Genomic DNA, 17,111 nt, shown 5'->3' on the forward strand with positions numbered 1-17,111 from the left:
AATGTACAAATTTAAATACTTCTATATATAGTCTGTAATCAGCCTGTACAGTCTAAATTGCAATCTAAACATATACTTGGATAAACAGTATGGTAATGACATATGATACATTATTATAGAGTATACACAGTAGACATGGCACAGTATATTACAGTGTGATCATGTATAACAGTGCAGTGTGTTACAGTGTGATCATGTATAACAGTGCAGTGTGTGTCACAGTGTGATCATGTATAACAGTGCAGTGTGTGTTACAGTGTGATCATGTATAACAGTGCAGTGTGTGTCACAGTGTGATCATGTATAACAGTGCAGTGTGTGTTACAGTGTGATCATGTATAACAGTGCAGTGTGTGTCACAGTGTGATCATGTATAACAGTGCAGTGTGTTACAGAGTGATCATGTATAACAGTGCAGTGTGTGTTACAGTGTGATCATGTATAACAGTGCAGTGTGTGTTACAGTGTGATCATGTATAACAGTGCAGTGTGTTACAGTGTGATCATGTATAACAGTGCAGTGTGTGTTACAGTGTGATCATGTATAACAGTGCAGTGTGTGTTACAGTGTGATCATGTATAACAGTGCAGTGTGTGTTACAGTGTGATCATGTATAACAGTGCAGTGTGTGTTACAGTGTGATCATGTATAACAGTGCAGTGTGTGTTACAGTGTGATCATGTATAACAGTGCAGTGTGTGTTACAGTGTGATCATGTATAACAGTGCAGTGTGTGTTAGTGTGATCATGTATAACAGTGCAGTGTGTGTTAGTGTGATCATGTATAACAGTGCACAGGTATAAATGTGATTCACAGGATGAATGTCATGTCATATGCACAGACAGTGTACAATGCACAGTGTGTTCACAGCCTGTGCATATGATTGCAACAGAGCATAGAAATAGAAATCACATTCATTTAACTAAGTTTGTGTGTAATAATCGGGAGACTTCACTGGAAGCGGGGACCAAACCCAGATCTCTGTGGTAGTCGCGAACTCCTGCACACAGTGTAACAGACCCACATGCTGAACAATTAAAGCGTTGCTTTATTAACATGAATCAAACGAAACCAACACAAGACACGGGACAAATAGAACATGATTAACAAAATACAAGGAGAACATGGAAACCTAGTTTTAGAATTTTTGTGTTCACTCTGAGAAAATTCCTGAGTTGCGCTAAATTCAGGGAAGAGATGCTAAAGAACTACGCAGAGACAGTGATTAAATAGCAGAACTCTTCGAAATTTAATGAGATGAACAGGGAGTATTTATACAGAAGAAAGGTATAATCTTCATTATTATCTATAGGTAAACAAAAGACGTCAGCAGAATCAGACGTGGTGGTTGACCTGTTCACTGGCAATTTTGCGAGTTTACTACGACAAGGCCTATCTAAGATACAGAAGACTGTCACTGAGTGTGTGTTCAGCACATGTTGTCCAAACAGAACAGAAAGAACTTCTAGGACAAAACAAAGAATATCACGGTAATAAGATGAGGTCATGAACAAATGGTGACACATCCTCAGCCAAGGGCCACAGTCAGCCCAAGACAGAGCGTGCCGAGATACAGAATATATCAATGCCCTCTTAGGTCCAAACAGGACCTGTGCACGTTCCTAGGGAGCATCAAAACAGTCTTACTGCCAACTGGGCCATCCCACAGCCCCAACCTCACACTAATTACCCTTTAAGGCCACACATGACAGAGGTTAGAGTGTGGTCCTGTCCAGCAGAAAGCAAGATGTACTTCATTGTACTGATTGGAACTGCTACATATGTATCGTGTTAACTAGGGCATCTACAGATTTATTTGACTGCAAACAAACAGTAGCATTTACATTTACAAGATTTATCAGATACTTTTATCCAGAGCAACTCACATTTACACAGCTGAGCAGTTAAGGGGTAAAGGGCTTTCAAGTGAGCAAAAGGGTGAAGGCAGGAAGTGATGAAGGAGTCTTCTTATAGGTTGCATGGAGTCAGCTGACCAGGCAGGGCGTGGCACCAAGTAGACTGGGGGAACCAATTAGGCTTCTTCCTAGACAGAAGACACAAACATCTCCCTAAACAAAAGAAAACACAGAAGTAATACCAAGAGTAGGGAGGAAACCAGAGTAAACCCACACAAGCACAGGGAGAACATGCAAACTCCACACAGAATGACCCCTGCCTGTTTAAACCCAGGATGTGAATCCAGGATCTTCTTGTTGTGAGGTAACAGTGCTAACCACTAGGCCACCATACTGCCCCCAGCTTTCACCTTTACATTTTGCATTGGTAATTGAACCCTTAGCAATTGCCATTCATACTGAACAATTGGGAGAGCTGGTACAGTTCACAAAATCTCAGAATGATTTTGCTCGCTGGTCAGCTCTCCCCATTTCTCTGGCTGGTTGTTTAAACTCAGTAAAGATGAACATTTTGCCTAGATTTCTGTATTTATTTCAGTGTGTTCCAATTTTTATATCTAAAACTTTCTTTAAGACTTCAAACCAACACATCTCATCTTTTATTTGGAACAAATGACCAGCCAGAATCCCCAGGGAAATACTTTAAAAACCAAACTGCCCTTCAAAATTTCTTATTTTACAACTGGGTGACAAATATACAATCTACACTGTTCTGGTTTCAGAGTCATTTTGGACTCTGTGATTGGGTCCCAGATTGAGTCAGTGTTGAAGAGGGTTCTTGCTCCCCAGTCTCACCATCCTGACCAGCTGCACTACTGTGTGGTCCTCTTACTGCCATCTCACGTTTTCCTAACAGTAATTCCATTGTCCAGCAATTATTTCTACAGTTGTCAATGATATCTACATTGATAATATTTTTCCTAGCTTTTCTAACACAAAAATTCCCCCTTCCATTCATGTTTTTAGATATTTTCAGTTCCAAAACTCATTTCCCAACTTTTCGGATCTTCCACAAAAATCCCATCTAGATCAAATTCTTGAAGTACTTTCAGATAAAGGTTGTTTCCAACACATTAACATATATTTTGCACTTTTTTTTAATATTTGGTATTATAAATCTCATTTATATAAAATTAGACCTCATTTTTGAGTACTTTTTACAGCGGGTCAAATTGACCCAAAGATAACAGGAGGGTTAAATGATTGGAGTTTGCCAAATACTTTGATTTAACTGTTTTTAGAGAAACAATAATCAGAAAGAAGACATTCTTAAAAAAGAGAGATTTGATTTGAAACCTGAACTGTTATCAGGGCCATGCTGAACACCTTCTGACCAATCCAAATCAAGTATAAATTTTAATGTCAATACTGCACATAATTATCAAATAAAAGTCTATCCAGCTGTTATGCAAAAATCTGTAATAATGTTTCTCTTAAGCGTTTTAATTAAAATCCATATTGTGGTGTAATTTATACACATTGATTTGTCCATCATGACTTTTGGACGCTTTATTATGTCCATTTTATAATGAAAAATGAATATAAACTGCTATCTACTGGTTTCCTGTCAGGGTTGTGGACTGTTTTCTGGCCACTAGAGGCCCCCACTGCCTTTTTGTTGGTTTCCAGTCTCTGTCATTATGTCTAATAGGTGTCCCCTGTGCTTTGTTTAGGTTTGTGTATTTAAGTCACAGGGACCTTCAAAGATGATTTGAATATATGATGTTGTTGATATATGATATATATAATGAAGATAGCTTGTAGGCAACCAGTTTAAAAAAATAGTAAACATTTTGCATTTAGTTCTATAAAAATTAAAATGGATCAGTTGGTCATAACCCTATTTGTCTTTATATACAATTGTCCTGATGTGAAGGAAAACTCACACGAACCAGTGAGTTAAATGCTTAGCTAGCCAGGCTGCAAATATAAACATGCAAAATAATAAGACACAGACTGCACAACATTTCAGTCACAACCTTACAAGGAGCATATTCTCAGCAGCTACTAATGAACTAATAGAGGTGTAGATGACATTTATAGGTACTGATATTCATACCTCTGGAGGAAACAAGGCACTGCTCATCATCTGGCCGGTTGTGACCCCTAATAACACAGTGGGATGTTTGTACATAGCAGGGACTGGGAGGAGGAATGAAGAGAAATGTGAAACAGTTATAAAACATATACTTATAAGTTACACTCATACAGTATGTGAAAAACTATACTTTTTGTTATGGTGTTTTTTGGAGAATTTATTTAATTTCAGAATAAGGGTGTAACCTATTAAAAAACAAGGAAACGAACGGTTTTGAATACTTTCTACAATATATCAATGTCCCATTTTATATACATATTACAGATGCAGCTCCACAATACATGTTTTTTCCCATTCAAGATTGGATGCTTCCCAGATGGGGAGAGTAAGCATGTGATTTGTGCGGAGTTCTTTTCACATTTCTCCTTTCTCTCTTCTGTCTTCACAGTAACCTTTGTACTCATTCACTCTAACACTAATTTAGGGACACAAATAGCAGAGACCATGGATATGACTAAGCAAGCCTATTATGTCAAACCATAATAAAACAACTCACCTTGAAGAAGCCTGTTTGAAGTTACATTACCCTCCATTAGAATTTAGCTTGCATTTAGAAGGATGTACTGTTATGGCTAGCTCAGCAGTGAGAGACCTGGGCGTAATATTAGACAGCAACTTGTCCTTTGAAAATCATATTTCCACTATTACTAAAACAGCCTTCCACCTTAGAAATATTGTCAAGCTTAGGAACATTTTGTCTGTATCTGATGCAGAAAAGCTAGTTCATGCATTCATGACCTCCAGACTGGACTATTGTAATGCATTACTAGGTGGTTGTCCTGCATCTTCAATAAACAAGTTTGAAGAATGCAGCTGCCAGAGTTCTTACCAGATCAAGAAAATATGATCATAAAACCCCAATATTATTATCCCTGCACTGGCTACCTGTTAAGTCTAGAATTGATTACAAACTAGCACTACTTACATACAAGGCTCTAAATGGTTTAGCTCCCACGTATCTAACCAGTCTTCTGACATGCTACAATCAGAAGTAGTCTTCCTGACAGTGTTTGGGGCTCAGACACATTCTCCCAATTTAAAAGTAGATTAAAGACATATCTCTTTAGCCTGGCATACACATAACACACCCAATAACCTTGTACTCCAGTACATCTGATCAAATGTACATTATCATCTAGTCCTGCTAATATTACGAATGCTAATTCCTTTCCACCTGTTCCTTTTTTTACCCATCCCGAGGCATCTGGAGATTGTGCCAGCTCCAGTAGACAGAGGCCAACCCTGCGAGGATCCTGAGGCATCCAGAGATGGACCAACCTCAGCTGGATTCTGCTTCGTGAGGATTTGGGTATATCAAAGCAATGCTGCCAGCCCTATGTGGACTTTGAGGACGACAACAACCTCCTAATTAATACACACTAACATTCTACATCACACTGTAGACTGTACATAACTGCAGAAAGGACATTGTTCATATCACACTCTTCGGTGATTAGAATAATTTATAATCACACTCTCCGGTGTCACCCAAATGAGGATGGGTTCCCTTTAGAGTCTGGTTCCTCCCAAGGTTTCTTCCTCATACCATCTAAGGGAGTTTTTCCTTGCCACATGTCTTCACAGTCTTACTCACTAGGGATGATTTTGTCTAACATCTAGGACTTTTTACACTATGTTTTTTGTTTCTTATGTTCTATAAATCTGCTTTGAGACAATGTTCATTGTTAAAAGTGCTATACAAAAAAAATGAATTGAATTGAACTGAATAGAATATGAACGCAGCCAGTCCATGATTTGTACCACTCAAAGGACACATTCATGAAGATTATGAAGAAGGGAAGCATCTTCCCTTCTAGCTGGTCACCAGATTTCCATGTAAGCCAGTCCTTTGCATGCAATGTTTTGACTTTGGCTCGCAGACAGTGTGGTGTAAATATATAATGGCCTTTTTTCTTGTCAAATAAGGATGTGGAGACACACTGGTGGATCAGAGAAATATAATATCTGCATTGTATTATTTATTTATTTGTTTGATCTGTTTTGAAGCAGTATTATAACAAGCGATAAATTATAGAGCCATTATTTGAAATAATTATTCATCCCTTACTTGTGAATCAAGCACGTGACTTAAATACACAAACCTAAACAAAGCACAGGTGACACCTATTAGACATAATGACAGACTGGAAACCAACAAAAAGGCAGTGGGGGTCTCTAGTGGCCAAAAAACAGTCCACAACCCTGACAGGAAACCAGTAGATATCTTACCTGTATATTTCAGTCTAGTTGTGTTGATATTTATCATGATCAGAAAATGACAGATGATTTTCAGTCTTTTGCTGTTTCATCATAAAATGGACATAATAAAGCGTCCAATAGTCATGATGTACAAACCCATGTGTATAAATCAAACCAAAATATTAAAACGCTTAAGAGAAACATTATTACAGACTTCTGCATAACAGCTGGATAGACTTTTATTTGAGAATTATGTGCAGTATTGACATTAAAATTTATACTTTTTAAATGCAGTGATGTAAAGAAATACTGAATACATAGAACTACTGTAATGCTGAAACTTTCTGTAAGGAGAATGTTTAACATATACTGAAGGAGATTCCAATAACACTATGTAACTTTCATTCCTTTATTTCAGTCATTTTCTGTTTTTTTTTTCTTTTGCTGAACCTGTTTATTGAACTTTTATAATAATAAAAGAATAATGATACAATAGAATAGAAACACGATAGATAGATAGATAGATAGATAGATAGATAGATAGATAGATAGATAGATAGATAGATAGACTTTATTGATCCCATGAGTGATATACTGATATATATATATATATATATATAAACAGTAACAATCATTTTTGGAAAGTTCTAGCAACCACAGCTACCAGTGTTTTTCACCACAGATGGACCAGTTTGTTTTTAATAATGCATAATCTAAAATAAAAATAACGCATAATGTAAAACAAAATCTGTGTGAAAGAAAAAAAGAAGTGTTGTGGATAATTATTAAGAGTTGTAAGGAAATGCAAACTTGGTGTCTATCTGACCACAGCATCTCTCTGACAGCTTTTCCTCCATATTTAGAGCTGATGCTGCTTTGAACTCTGAAGTTTCTTCCTCATGGTGCGTTAGTTCCTAAGTCTCATCTATGAACTAATCACTTGATCACCTTTGTGAATTAACTTGAACATGTACAATTAAAATCATATCTTGTGCTTCACTTGTTATCAGTTTATTTGACATTACAACAACACCAGATCATTAGTTATACAGATTTAACAGGTTTAGACTGTTGGCTAGAAAGTATTTGCTTGTGAGAGGAAAACAGTGTAATTACTTCTGAACACCAAGGTTCCAGCTGAGGGAGAATTTCTACAGTGTAATTATATGAGAAATAAATGAGAAATGCTTATGATGTGTTATAAAAAAAAAAGAAGACACTTGAGACACGAGTACTGAACAAATAAATTTATTAACTATTTAGAACTATTTACAAGCAATGATGAACTATAAACTTATTACAGATAATATATTTATACCACAACGAAATGCCCGAATCTAATTGAAATAAGGTGTGCATAATTTTAAAATATTTTAGTACGATTCCTTACTTAGCATTATTTTAGCAGCATTTATTATATGTTAAGATTAATATAAATTATTTCCATAATAAAAGTGCATTCACAGGGACGTGTATGCCAGACATAATCAGAGACTATGAATGAATTTAAAAACTGATTATCGTTTAATAAAGTGTTGTGACAATTTTTTATGAAATGCTTATTTAACATTAATGTTTAATAAATAAAACAAACAAATCGCTGTGGTATAAATATCTTAATAATCTCTAAACTTGCTGGTGGGGGTGTTTAGGGGGTTTAGAAGGGGAAGAGAGGGGGGTTTGGGGGGTGGGAGTACACTACATTTGTATAACTTAAAAAAATCTTAATCTTAAAAATGTAATATTTACATATTTACAGCAATGCATAATTTAACACCAAATTTAACACCAATAAACACCAAACACCAAAACAACAGAACAATAAAAAAACAACATTAATAATCTAAAAATTCTAAACATTTAACAAAATCAAAATACATATGAAAAATACAAAAACCAGCAGACATTTTATTTTAACTAGATGCCATGACTACTTCAATGATGCCACAGTTATATCATTAAAATGGTTTACATTTATAGATTATACTAGGGATAAGACTAATGCTGAAATCTAGGGGTGAAATACTTACCACACATACTTACCACAGATACATACCTTACATCATGAATACGAGGTGATGAATATGAGGTGAAGACTGAGCTTTTTAAAGTTACATCTCACTCACATAAAACCTCACAAACCTACTGGGGACTAGGACATCCCTCCCGATGAAATCCACATCCCCATCAGGTTCCACACGCTGCCGTCTCCTCAGAGGGGCTTCTTGATAGCCATCCTCTTCGTCCCGCCTCCTCCTTATGCCCCGGCGTCGGAAAGGAGTCATCATTGTAGCAGGAACATAGCCCCTATCATCCACAATGTTGTTGAGGCTGATTTCATAATAAGGCAGCAAATGATATCTTGTCAAGGGTAAGGTCCTGACAAGGGATGGGGTCCTGAGAGGGGATGGTCTCCTCACAGAGGATGGGCTCCTCACAGGGGGTGGGATCCTGACAGGGGATGGGCTCCTCACAGGGGGTGGGGTCCTGACAGGGGATGGGCTCCTCACAGGGGGTGGGGTCCTGACAAGGGATGGGCTCCTCACAGGGGATGGGGTCCTGACAGGGGATGGGCTCCTCACAGGGGATGGGGTCCTGACAGGGGATGGGCTCCTCACAGGGGATGGGGTCCTCACAGGGGGTGGGGTCCATATAGGAGAGAGGCCTCTCATCGGTGGGGATGGACTTCTATCAATGGACGGGTTCCTCGTCGAAACCTCATATTCACCACCATCTCCAGCTTCATTCTGCTGAGCAGGCCGGCTGTCATCGTCCTCGTAATCGCTGAGCTCTCTGTTGTAGTTGAGCTCATCTTGCGGAAACACAAACGTCTCCCTCCGACTCCCTGTGTCAAAGAAGATGAACAGACAATGCAACACATCTATTAACATCTCATAAAAGAAAGCAGAAACCCTCATTTTAATAGCACTGTGTATGTTTTATAAAGCAGGAAAGCCTCACTATCAAAACAAGAAGTATTTACACACGTTATATTACTGTAATCTTCCTGTAAAAGTGCATTAAAAACTCAGTATTTACATTTAAGCTGCATTTATAGGTGTTATACAGGGCTCTTCCAGTATCACGGCTTCACTGTTAGTCACACTGGGCATTTATTTCAATGCTTAAAAATATCGTGTCTCCTCTCAAAAATTCGCCCTTTATCATAAATTACACTACTCCTAACTATTTTATTCACGACAGCTAGAAACAAAGCCTTGCTGAACAGAACTGAAACAAACAGCTTGATATTTTTGCCTAAGCTGCACTCTACATTGCCACACTAGCTCCATTTATTTGTACCGATTGGTTTTGTTCAGCTAGCTGCCTTTCCTCACAGCCCCTTTCTCTCTCCGCTTTAACAACTCGACAAACACGGACAATGAAAAATCCTTAAAATAATATGTTACTTCATGTTATTATAAGCATTTTAACTCATTCTATTCACTCCATCAAAAAAACAAACTATGAACACTGAAAAACAATTACTTAGCTACATGCTAACTAGCCGTCTAGCTAATCTTTGCTAACTCTCCTCGGCTTGACTTAGTAAACTTTAGCAAACGTTAAATAAACATTGGGACTTTTATGAAAAGCTGATGTTAACATATCTGAAAACATGAACACTGTTTTCTTCTTCCCTGCTCGTTTCACTGGAGTCTGCCGCTTTGTCCGCTAGCTTTAGCATACTGATCGTGTCCGTAAAACGATTAGCCAAATAAAGATTAGCCGAACAGAATTTCTCAAACCATCTAATCATATAAAACGATATTCCTGATTGCGGTTTTTTGTAATAAGGCGGTGTTTAAAAGACTTTATACTTAAGTGAAAAAGAGGAAACTCAGTAACTCACCGTTCCAGGGGTCGTACAGTCCGCTCCATCCGGGCTCGGGATCCACATCCTGGTGCTGAGGCTCGGCTCCTCCCCCGAAGTTCATCATCGCTGCGCTGTAGAGTCGGTGTAGGAGTCAAATCCAGTAGTGGAGTAAAGAGAAATCCGAAAGGTGTGAAGCAAAAATGCCAAAAGATAATCCAAATCTTGCGACCTTCAGAACCGCAACACTTTAGGATTTAAAAGTAAACACTCCACAGAAACTAGATCACGTGACGCTGCAGCGTGACAAGCGCATGCGCAGACCTCCGTGATTCCCCTCACTCATACTGACGAATAGATATATAAATAAAAAAGGTCTGTTTCTAAATGTCTGAGCTTTTTTTCTTGTTTTTATTTTTACACATGCACACATTGAGTTTTGAATAGTAAAGTGTATATATATATATACATAAACTGATATATGCCATAACATTATGACCACTTGCCTAATATTGTGTTGGTCCCCCTTTTGCTGCCAAATCTGCCCTGCAGCCCTGCTCCATAGAGGTGTGGTCTCCACTAGATCCCTATATATATATATATATGACAGATGAAGTGAATAATTATCTGAACTGATTATCTTATCATGGCACCTCTTTGTGGGTGGGATATATATTAGACAGTAAGTGAACATTTTGTCCTCAAAGTTGATGTGTTAGATGCAGAAAAATGGGCGAGTGTACGCATTTGGGCGACTTGACAAGGGCCAAATTGTGACAGCTAAACAACTGGATCAGAGAATCCCCAAAACCGCAGCTCTTGTGGGGGTGTTCCAGGTCTGCAGTGGTCAGTATCTAAAGTGGTCCAAGGAAGGAACAGTGGGGAACCGACAGGGTCATGGGCAGCCAAGGCTCATTGATGCACATGAGGAGCGAAGGCTGGCCCATCTGATCTGATCCCAAAGACAAGCTACTGTTGCTCACCTTGCTGAAGTTAATGCTGGTTCTGATAGAAAGGTGTCAGTGGATGACGGCTCAGGGCTGTTTCAGCAGGTGGTCACAATGAACCATAATTTGCTCCTTCCTAATTTTTTTTTCCACATTTGTCACACTTAAATAATTCAGCTCATCAAGCAAATTATTTTTTATACAAGGATAACCCAAGTAAATACAAAATGCAGTTTTTAAATTACATCATTTATTAAGGGAAAAAAGCTGTCCAAACCTGCCTGGTTTGCCTATGTAAAAAAGTAATTTCCCCCACACTAATAACTGGCTATGCCACCTTCAGCAGCAACAACTGCAATCAAGCATAAATAATAACTGGCAAGGAGTCTTTCACATCACTGTAGAGAAAATTTGGTCAACTCTTCTTTGGAGAATCTTTTTTAAAAAAAAAAAAAAAAAAAAAATCAGACCCTACTGTATGTCTACATGCAGCCATAAGCCAAGGATGCCATACTGCTCTGTACATCACACACTCATGCAGAAACACTCTCATTACTCTGTACTTAAATACACAAACCTAAACAAAGCACAGGTGACACCTATTAGACATAATGACAGAGACTGGAAACCAACAAAAAGGCAGTGGGGGTCTCTAGTGGCCAGAAAAAGTCACAACCCTGACAGGAAACCAGTAGATATCTTACCTGTATATTTCAGTCTAGTTGTGTTGATATTTAACATGATCAGAAAATGACAGATGATTTTCAAAGTCTTTTGCTGTTTCATTATAAAATGGACATAATAAAGCCTCCAAAAGTCATGATGGACAAATCAATGTGTATAAATTACACCAAAATATGGATTTTAATTAAAACGCTTAAGAGAAACATTATTACAGACTTTTGCATAACAGCTGGATAGACTTTTATTTGATAATTATGTGCAGTATTGACATTAAAATTTATACTTGATTTGGATTGGTCAGAAGGTGTTCAGCATGGTCTTGATAACAGTTCAGGTTTCAAATCAAATCTCTCTTTTTTAAGAATGACCTCTGTCTGATTATTGTTTCTCTAAAAACTCCAATCATTTAACCCTCCTGTTATCTTCGGGTCAATTTGATCCGCTGTAAAAAGTACTCAAGTACTTTTTTTTTTTTAAGTGCAAAATATATGTTAATGTGTTGGAAACAACCTTTATCTAAAGGTACTTCAAGAATTTGATCTAGATGGGATTTTTTGTGGAAGATTCGAAAAGTTGGGAAATTAGTTTTTAACAAAGTTTTGGAACTGAAAATATCTGAAAACATGAACGGAAAGGGGAATTTTTGTGTTAGAAAAGCTAGGAAAAATATTATCAATGTAGATATAATTAACAACTGTACAAATAATTGCCGGACAATGGAATTACTGTTAGGAAAACATGAGATGGCAATTTGGTTTTAAAAGTATTTCCCCGCAGATTCTGGCTGGTCATTTGTTCCAAATAAAAGATGAGATGTGTTGTTTTAAAGTCTTAAAGAAAGTTTTAGATATAAAAATTGGAACACACTAAAATAAATACAGAAATCTAGGCAAAATGTTCATCTTTACTGAGTTTAAACGATCAGCCAGAGAAATGGGGAGAGCTGACCAGCGAGCAAAATCATTCTGAGATTTTGTGAACTGTACCAGCTCTCCCAATTGTTCAGTATGAATGGCAATTGCTAAGGGTTCAATTACCAATGCAAAAAGCAAAGGTGAAAGTGGGCAGCCCTGTCTTGTGCCACGTTTCAAGGGGAAATAAGAGGAAGATACTCCATTTGTCCAAACTGAGGAGACTGGGAAGGAATATAAAATTTTAATCCAGGAAATGAATGTGTTGCCAAAACCAAATTTCTGTAGCACATAAAAAAATGTAATCCCATTCTACATGATCTACATGATCATGTTTGTGTCAGTTTCTTCCTCCTCCCTGCTCCCCAAAACATGCAATCAGGTGAACTGGCTACATGCAATCATGTTCACTTCAAGAGAGAGAAAAGAGAGGTTTAAAATCATTTCTATAATCTACTATTTAAAACAGTCCAGGCTGGTGGAGGTGGTGCAACGGTGTGGGAAATGTTTTTATGGCACATTGGGCCTGCTGGGCTGCTTAAATGCCACAGCCTCAGAAAGTTATTTGTGTATTAGTGCCGATCTTTAAGATTAAGGGTGACGTGCAGAGTTGCAGCAACTATAGGGGGATAAAGTTGATGAGCCATACAATGAAGCTATGGGAAAGAGTAGTGGAATCTAGGTTAAGGAAGGTAGTGGAAATTTGTGAGCAGCAGTATGGCTTCATGCCCAGAAAGAGCACAACAGATGCAATTTTTGCTCTGAGAATGTTGATGGAGAAGTATAGGGATGGTCAGAGAGAGTTGCACTGTGTGTTTGTAGACTTGGAGAAAGCGTATGACAGGGTGCCAAGAGAAGAGCTGTGGTACTGTATGAGGAAGTCAGGAGTAGCAGAGAAGTATGTCAGAGTGGTGCAGGACATGTATGAGAGGAGCAGGACAGTGGTGAGGTGTGCTGTAGGGCAGACAGAGGATTTCAAAGTGGAGGTGGGACTGCATCAGGGATCGGCTCTGAGCCCCTTCCTGTTTGCTATGGTGATGGACCAGTTATCAGAGGAGGTCAGACGGGAGTCTCCTTGGACAATGATGTTTGCAGATGACATTGTGATCTCTAGTGAGAGCAGGGAGCAGGTGGAGGAAAACCTGGAGAGGTGGAGGTTTGCGCTGGAGAGAAGAGGAATGAAACTTGGTCGTAGTAAGACTGAGTACATGTGTGTGAATGAAAGGGAGGGAAGTGGAACAGTAAGATTACAGGGTGAAGAGGTGAAGAAGGTACAGGAGTTTAGGTACTTGGGGTCAACAGTCCAGAGTAATGGAGAGTGTGGGATAGAGGTAAAGAAGCGAGTGCAGGCAGGTTGGAATGGGTGGAGAAAGGTGTCGGGAGTTCTGTGTGATAGAAAAATTTCAGCAAGAATCAAGGGGAAGGTGTAGAGGACAGTGGTGAGACCGGCCATGCTGTATGGTTTAGAGACAGTATCACTGAGACAGAGACAGGAGTCAGAGCTGGAGGTAGCAGAGCTGAAGATGTTGAGGTTCTCTTTGGGAGTGACCAGGTTGGACAGGATTAGGAATGAGTACATCAGAGGGACAGCTCATGTTGGAGGTTTGGGGGACAAAGTTAGTGAGGACAGATTAAGATGGTTTGGACATGTTCAGAGGAGGGAGAGTGAGTATATTGGTAGGAGAATGTTGGACATGGAGCTGCCAGGCAGGAGGAAAAGAGGAAGGCCAAAGAGGAGGTATATGGATGTAATAAATGAGGATATGAAGCTAGTGGGTGCAAGTGTTGGGGATGCAGAAGATAGGGATAGGTGGAGAGAGATGATTGGCTGTGGCGACCCCTGAAGGGAAAAGCCTGTCATCATAATACACACAAATAATCTCATCTCATCTCATCTCATCTCATCTCATCTCATCTCATCTCATCTCATCTCATCTGTTGTGCATTAATCACTAAAGTTAAAAGTAAAAGGTAATGTAAGAATGGAGTATTTAAAACCTTTTATATTCTTATACACAAATGCCTGACAAGATTTCGTATCTTGCAGTGCCTTCTGCTGCCCTCTCCATACCACCTGAGTTCTTTCAGAGAGAACTTGCATCTACCAAGCAACAGGTGGAGGAGAAAAGACTGCAGAAACGTAAGAGGCCTGAAGCTCACCATCAGCTGAGAAGATCATCAGCGTCTCTCTTCCCTCTATTATGGACATGTACTCCACATGCTGCATCCGTAAAGCAAACAGCATTGTGGACGACCCCACACACCCCTCACACACACTCTTCACCCTTCTGCCATCCGGAAAGAGGTACTGAAGCATTCAGACCCACACAACCACGACGTCACTTTAATATTTGTATCTCTTTGCACTCACGGTCAAACACTATTCTTTTGCGTCAGCGTTATGTGTCTTGTTTGTCTGCACTGTCTTGTCTTGTCATCCTGTGCACTTATGTTGTATGTTTAGTTTCTAAAGAATGCACCTTGTAGTATAGTTGTATACTTGTAGTATAGGACCTCTGGTTCAGGAGGAACGTTGTTTCATTTCACCGTGTACTGCATCAGCTATATATGGTAATAAAGCTTCTTTGACTTTTGACCATGTCGGACGCCCGTGTAGGTTTTGTAAGATGGAACTAAAGCAGGGTCCGAACAGTCCACATATACACTACCAGTCAAAAGTTTGGACACTCCTTCTAATTCCATGGTCTTTCTTGATGTTTATTTCTTTCTACATTGTAAAACAATGCTGAAGGTGGCCGAAATCCACAATAATGTCCTTTGAACAGTTGCTATTGAGACATGTCTGCTACTGATGCTCTGTAAAGCCTTCATAACGGCTCTAATCTGAGGTGCTGTTAATTGGTGATTTCTGAGGCTGGTAACTCTAAATGAACTTCTCCTCTGCAGCAGAGGTAAGTTTTGGTCTTGCTTTACTGGGATGGTCTTCATGTGAGCCAGTTTCATCATGGTGCTTGACGGGTTTTGCAAATGCACTTGACAATACTGTTCTTGCAAGAACTATTCCAGAACACCTGACCTTCGTGTCTTAAAATAACAACTGACTGTTTTTTGTTGTTGTTACATATGGATTACTTAAGTCCATGTGTGTTATTTCATAGTTTTGAAATCTCCAGTATTGTTCTAGGATGTAGAAAATAAATCCCTAAACAAAAAACATTGAATTAAAAGGTGTGTCCAAACTTTTGACTGGTAGTGTACACACAGACTTTTCTATATATTTTCAGATAGAATTTGTATTTATTTTTAGATATATTTTGTATATATTTTGTCTTTATTTTAATGTGTATTAAATTAATTAGTGTTTAAAGTTTGCAATAATATGTATATATGTGTGTGTGCAGTCTCTGGTGTGTGTTTTTTCACATTTTTTGTGACTTTTGTTTCGATTGCTCTTTAGTGTTAAAAATGTCAAATAAATAAATTGATTGATAAACACTGATTTCTTTGTTGTTGTGTCTCTATTTACAGAATTCATTATATATTATTCATAAATGTGTGTTTACATAAACTCTTTCATGAACTGCATGCTGTCTTTGTGCTTATAGTTCACAAAGCCGTATGCAGCATTTTTTTGTAGCATTGCAGCAATTTTCACTCAGTTAAAAAATTTCATTCATTTGCACTGAGTGGGATTCGAACCCCGTTCCTGACAAACGTTTTAATAAATTTAAATTGGCTGTGACATGAATTTACCACCTGGGACAGCAGCAGAAAAGCTTCAATTTCCAGTTTTCCAAGCTTCCAGTTTTGTAATAATTCAAGAGTGTGTATGTTACACAGACAATCTCTAAATAATTTAAAAGCCCAATTTGTTGTTCAATATTGTTTTAGGCTTTATATTGCAAAAGTTAAATGGTAATGACTATTAGGCTCTGTGGCGTTATAGTTTGCTTGAGTTTTCACTGATTTTATTTAAATTCATTTTGGGATAGTTATTTCCTTTGCTATAAATCTTTATGAATAAAAATAAACAATAAACAACAATTCAAGAGTCTGTACATTGTTATAATATGCTATGTTACAAAGGTGTAGGTTACACAGGCAATCTATATTATTAAATAACTGCATATGGATTAAAAACAACACTCAGATTTATGCATGAATTTATACATTTCTATTTTCTACACTGCAGGGTTAGCTGATGTTTATTCAGATAAATAATACAAAGAATAAATAAACAGTAAGTTGATGAATAAAATAAAATAAAAAGTAAGTAGATAAACAAGAGAAAGAAAGAAAGAAAGAAAGAAAGAAAGAAAGAAAGAAAGAAAGAAAGAAAGAATGATTTTCCCTAATGAAGTTTAAAGCATTAACCAACTCTTTATTAAAACATTTAGTGTTATGGAAAAGAACCATAATGACAGATATTCACACATTTATAGTCTGTAGGAAATAAAAAGCTATAATGCATCACATGAAAGTAAAAGTAAAAAAACTGTAAGGACGGTTGAGAATGAACTCATTTCTGTATCCAATAAAGCGGTCATGTCACGGTACAAAAACGAAAGACTCGAACCCG

The sequence above is a fragment of the Hemibagrus wyckioides genome, unplaced genomic scaffold (assembly GCF_019097595.1).
Source record: "Hemibagrus wyckioides isolate EC202008001 unplaced genomic scaffold, SWU_Hwy_1.0 Contig29, whole genome shotgun sequence".
Taxonomy (NCBI): domain Eukaryota; kingdom Metazoa; phylum Chordata; class Actinopteri; order Siluriformes; family Bagridae; genus Hemibagrus; species Hemibagrus wyckioides.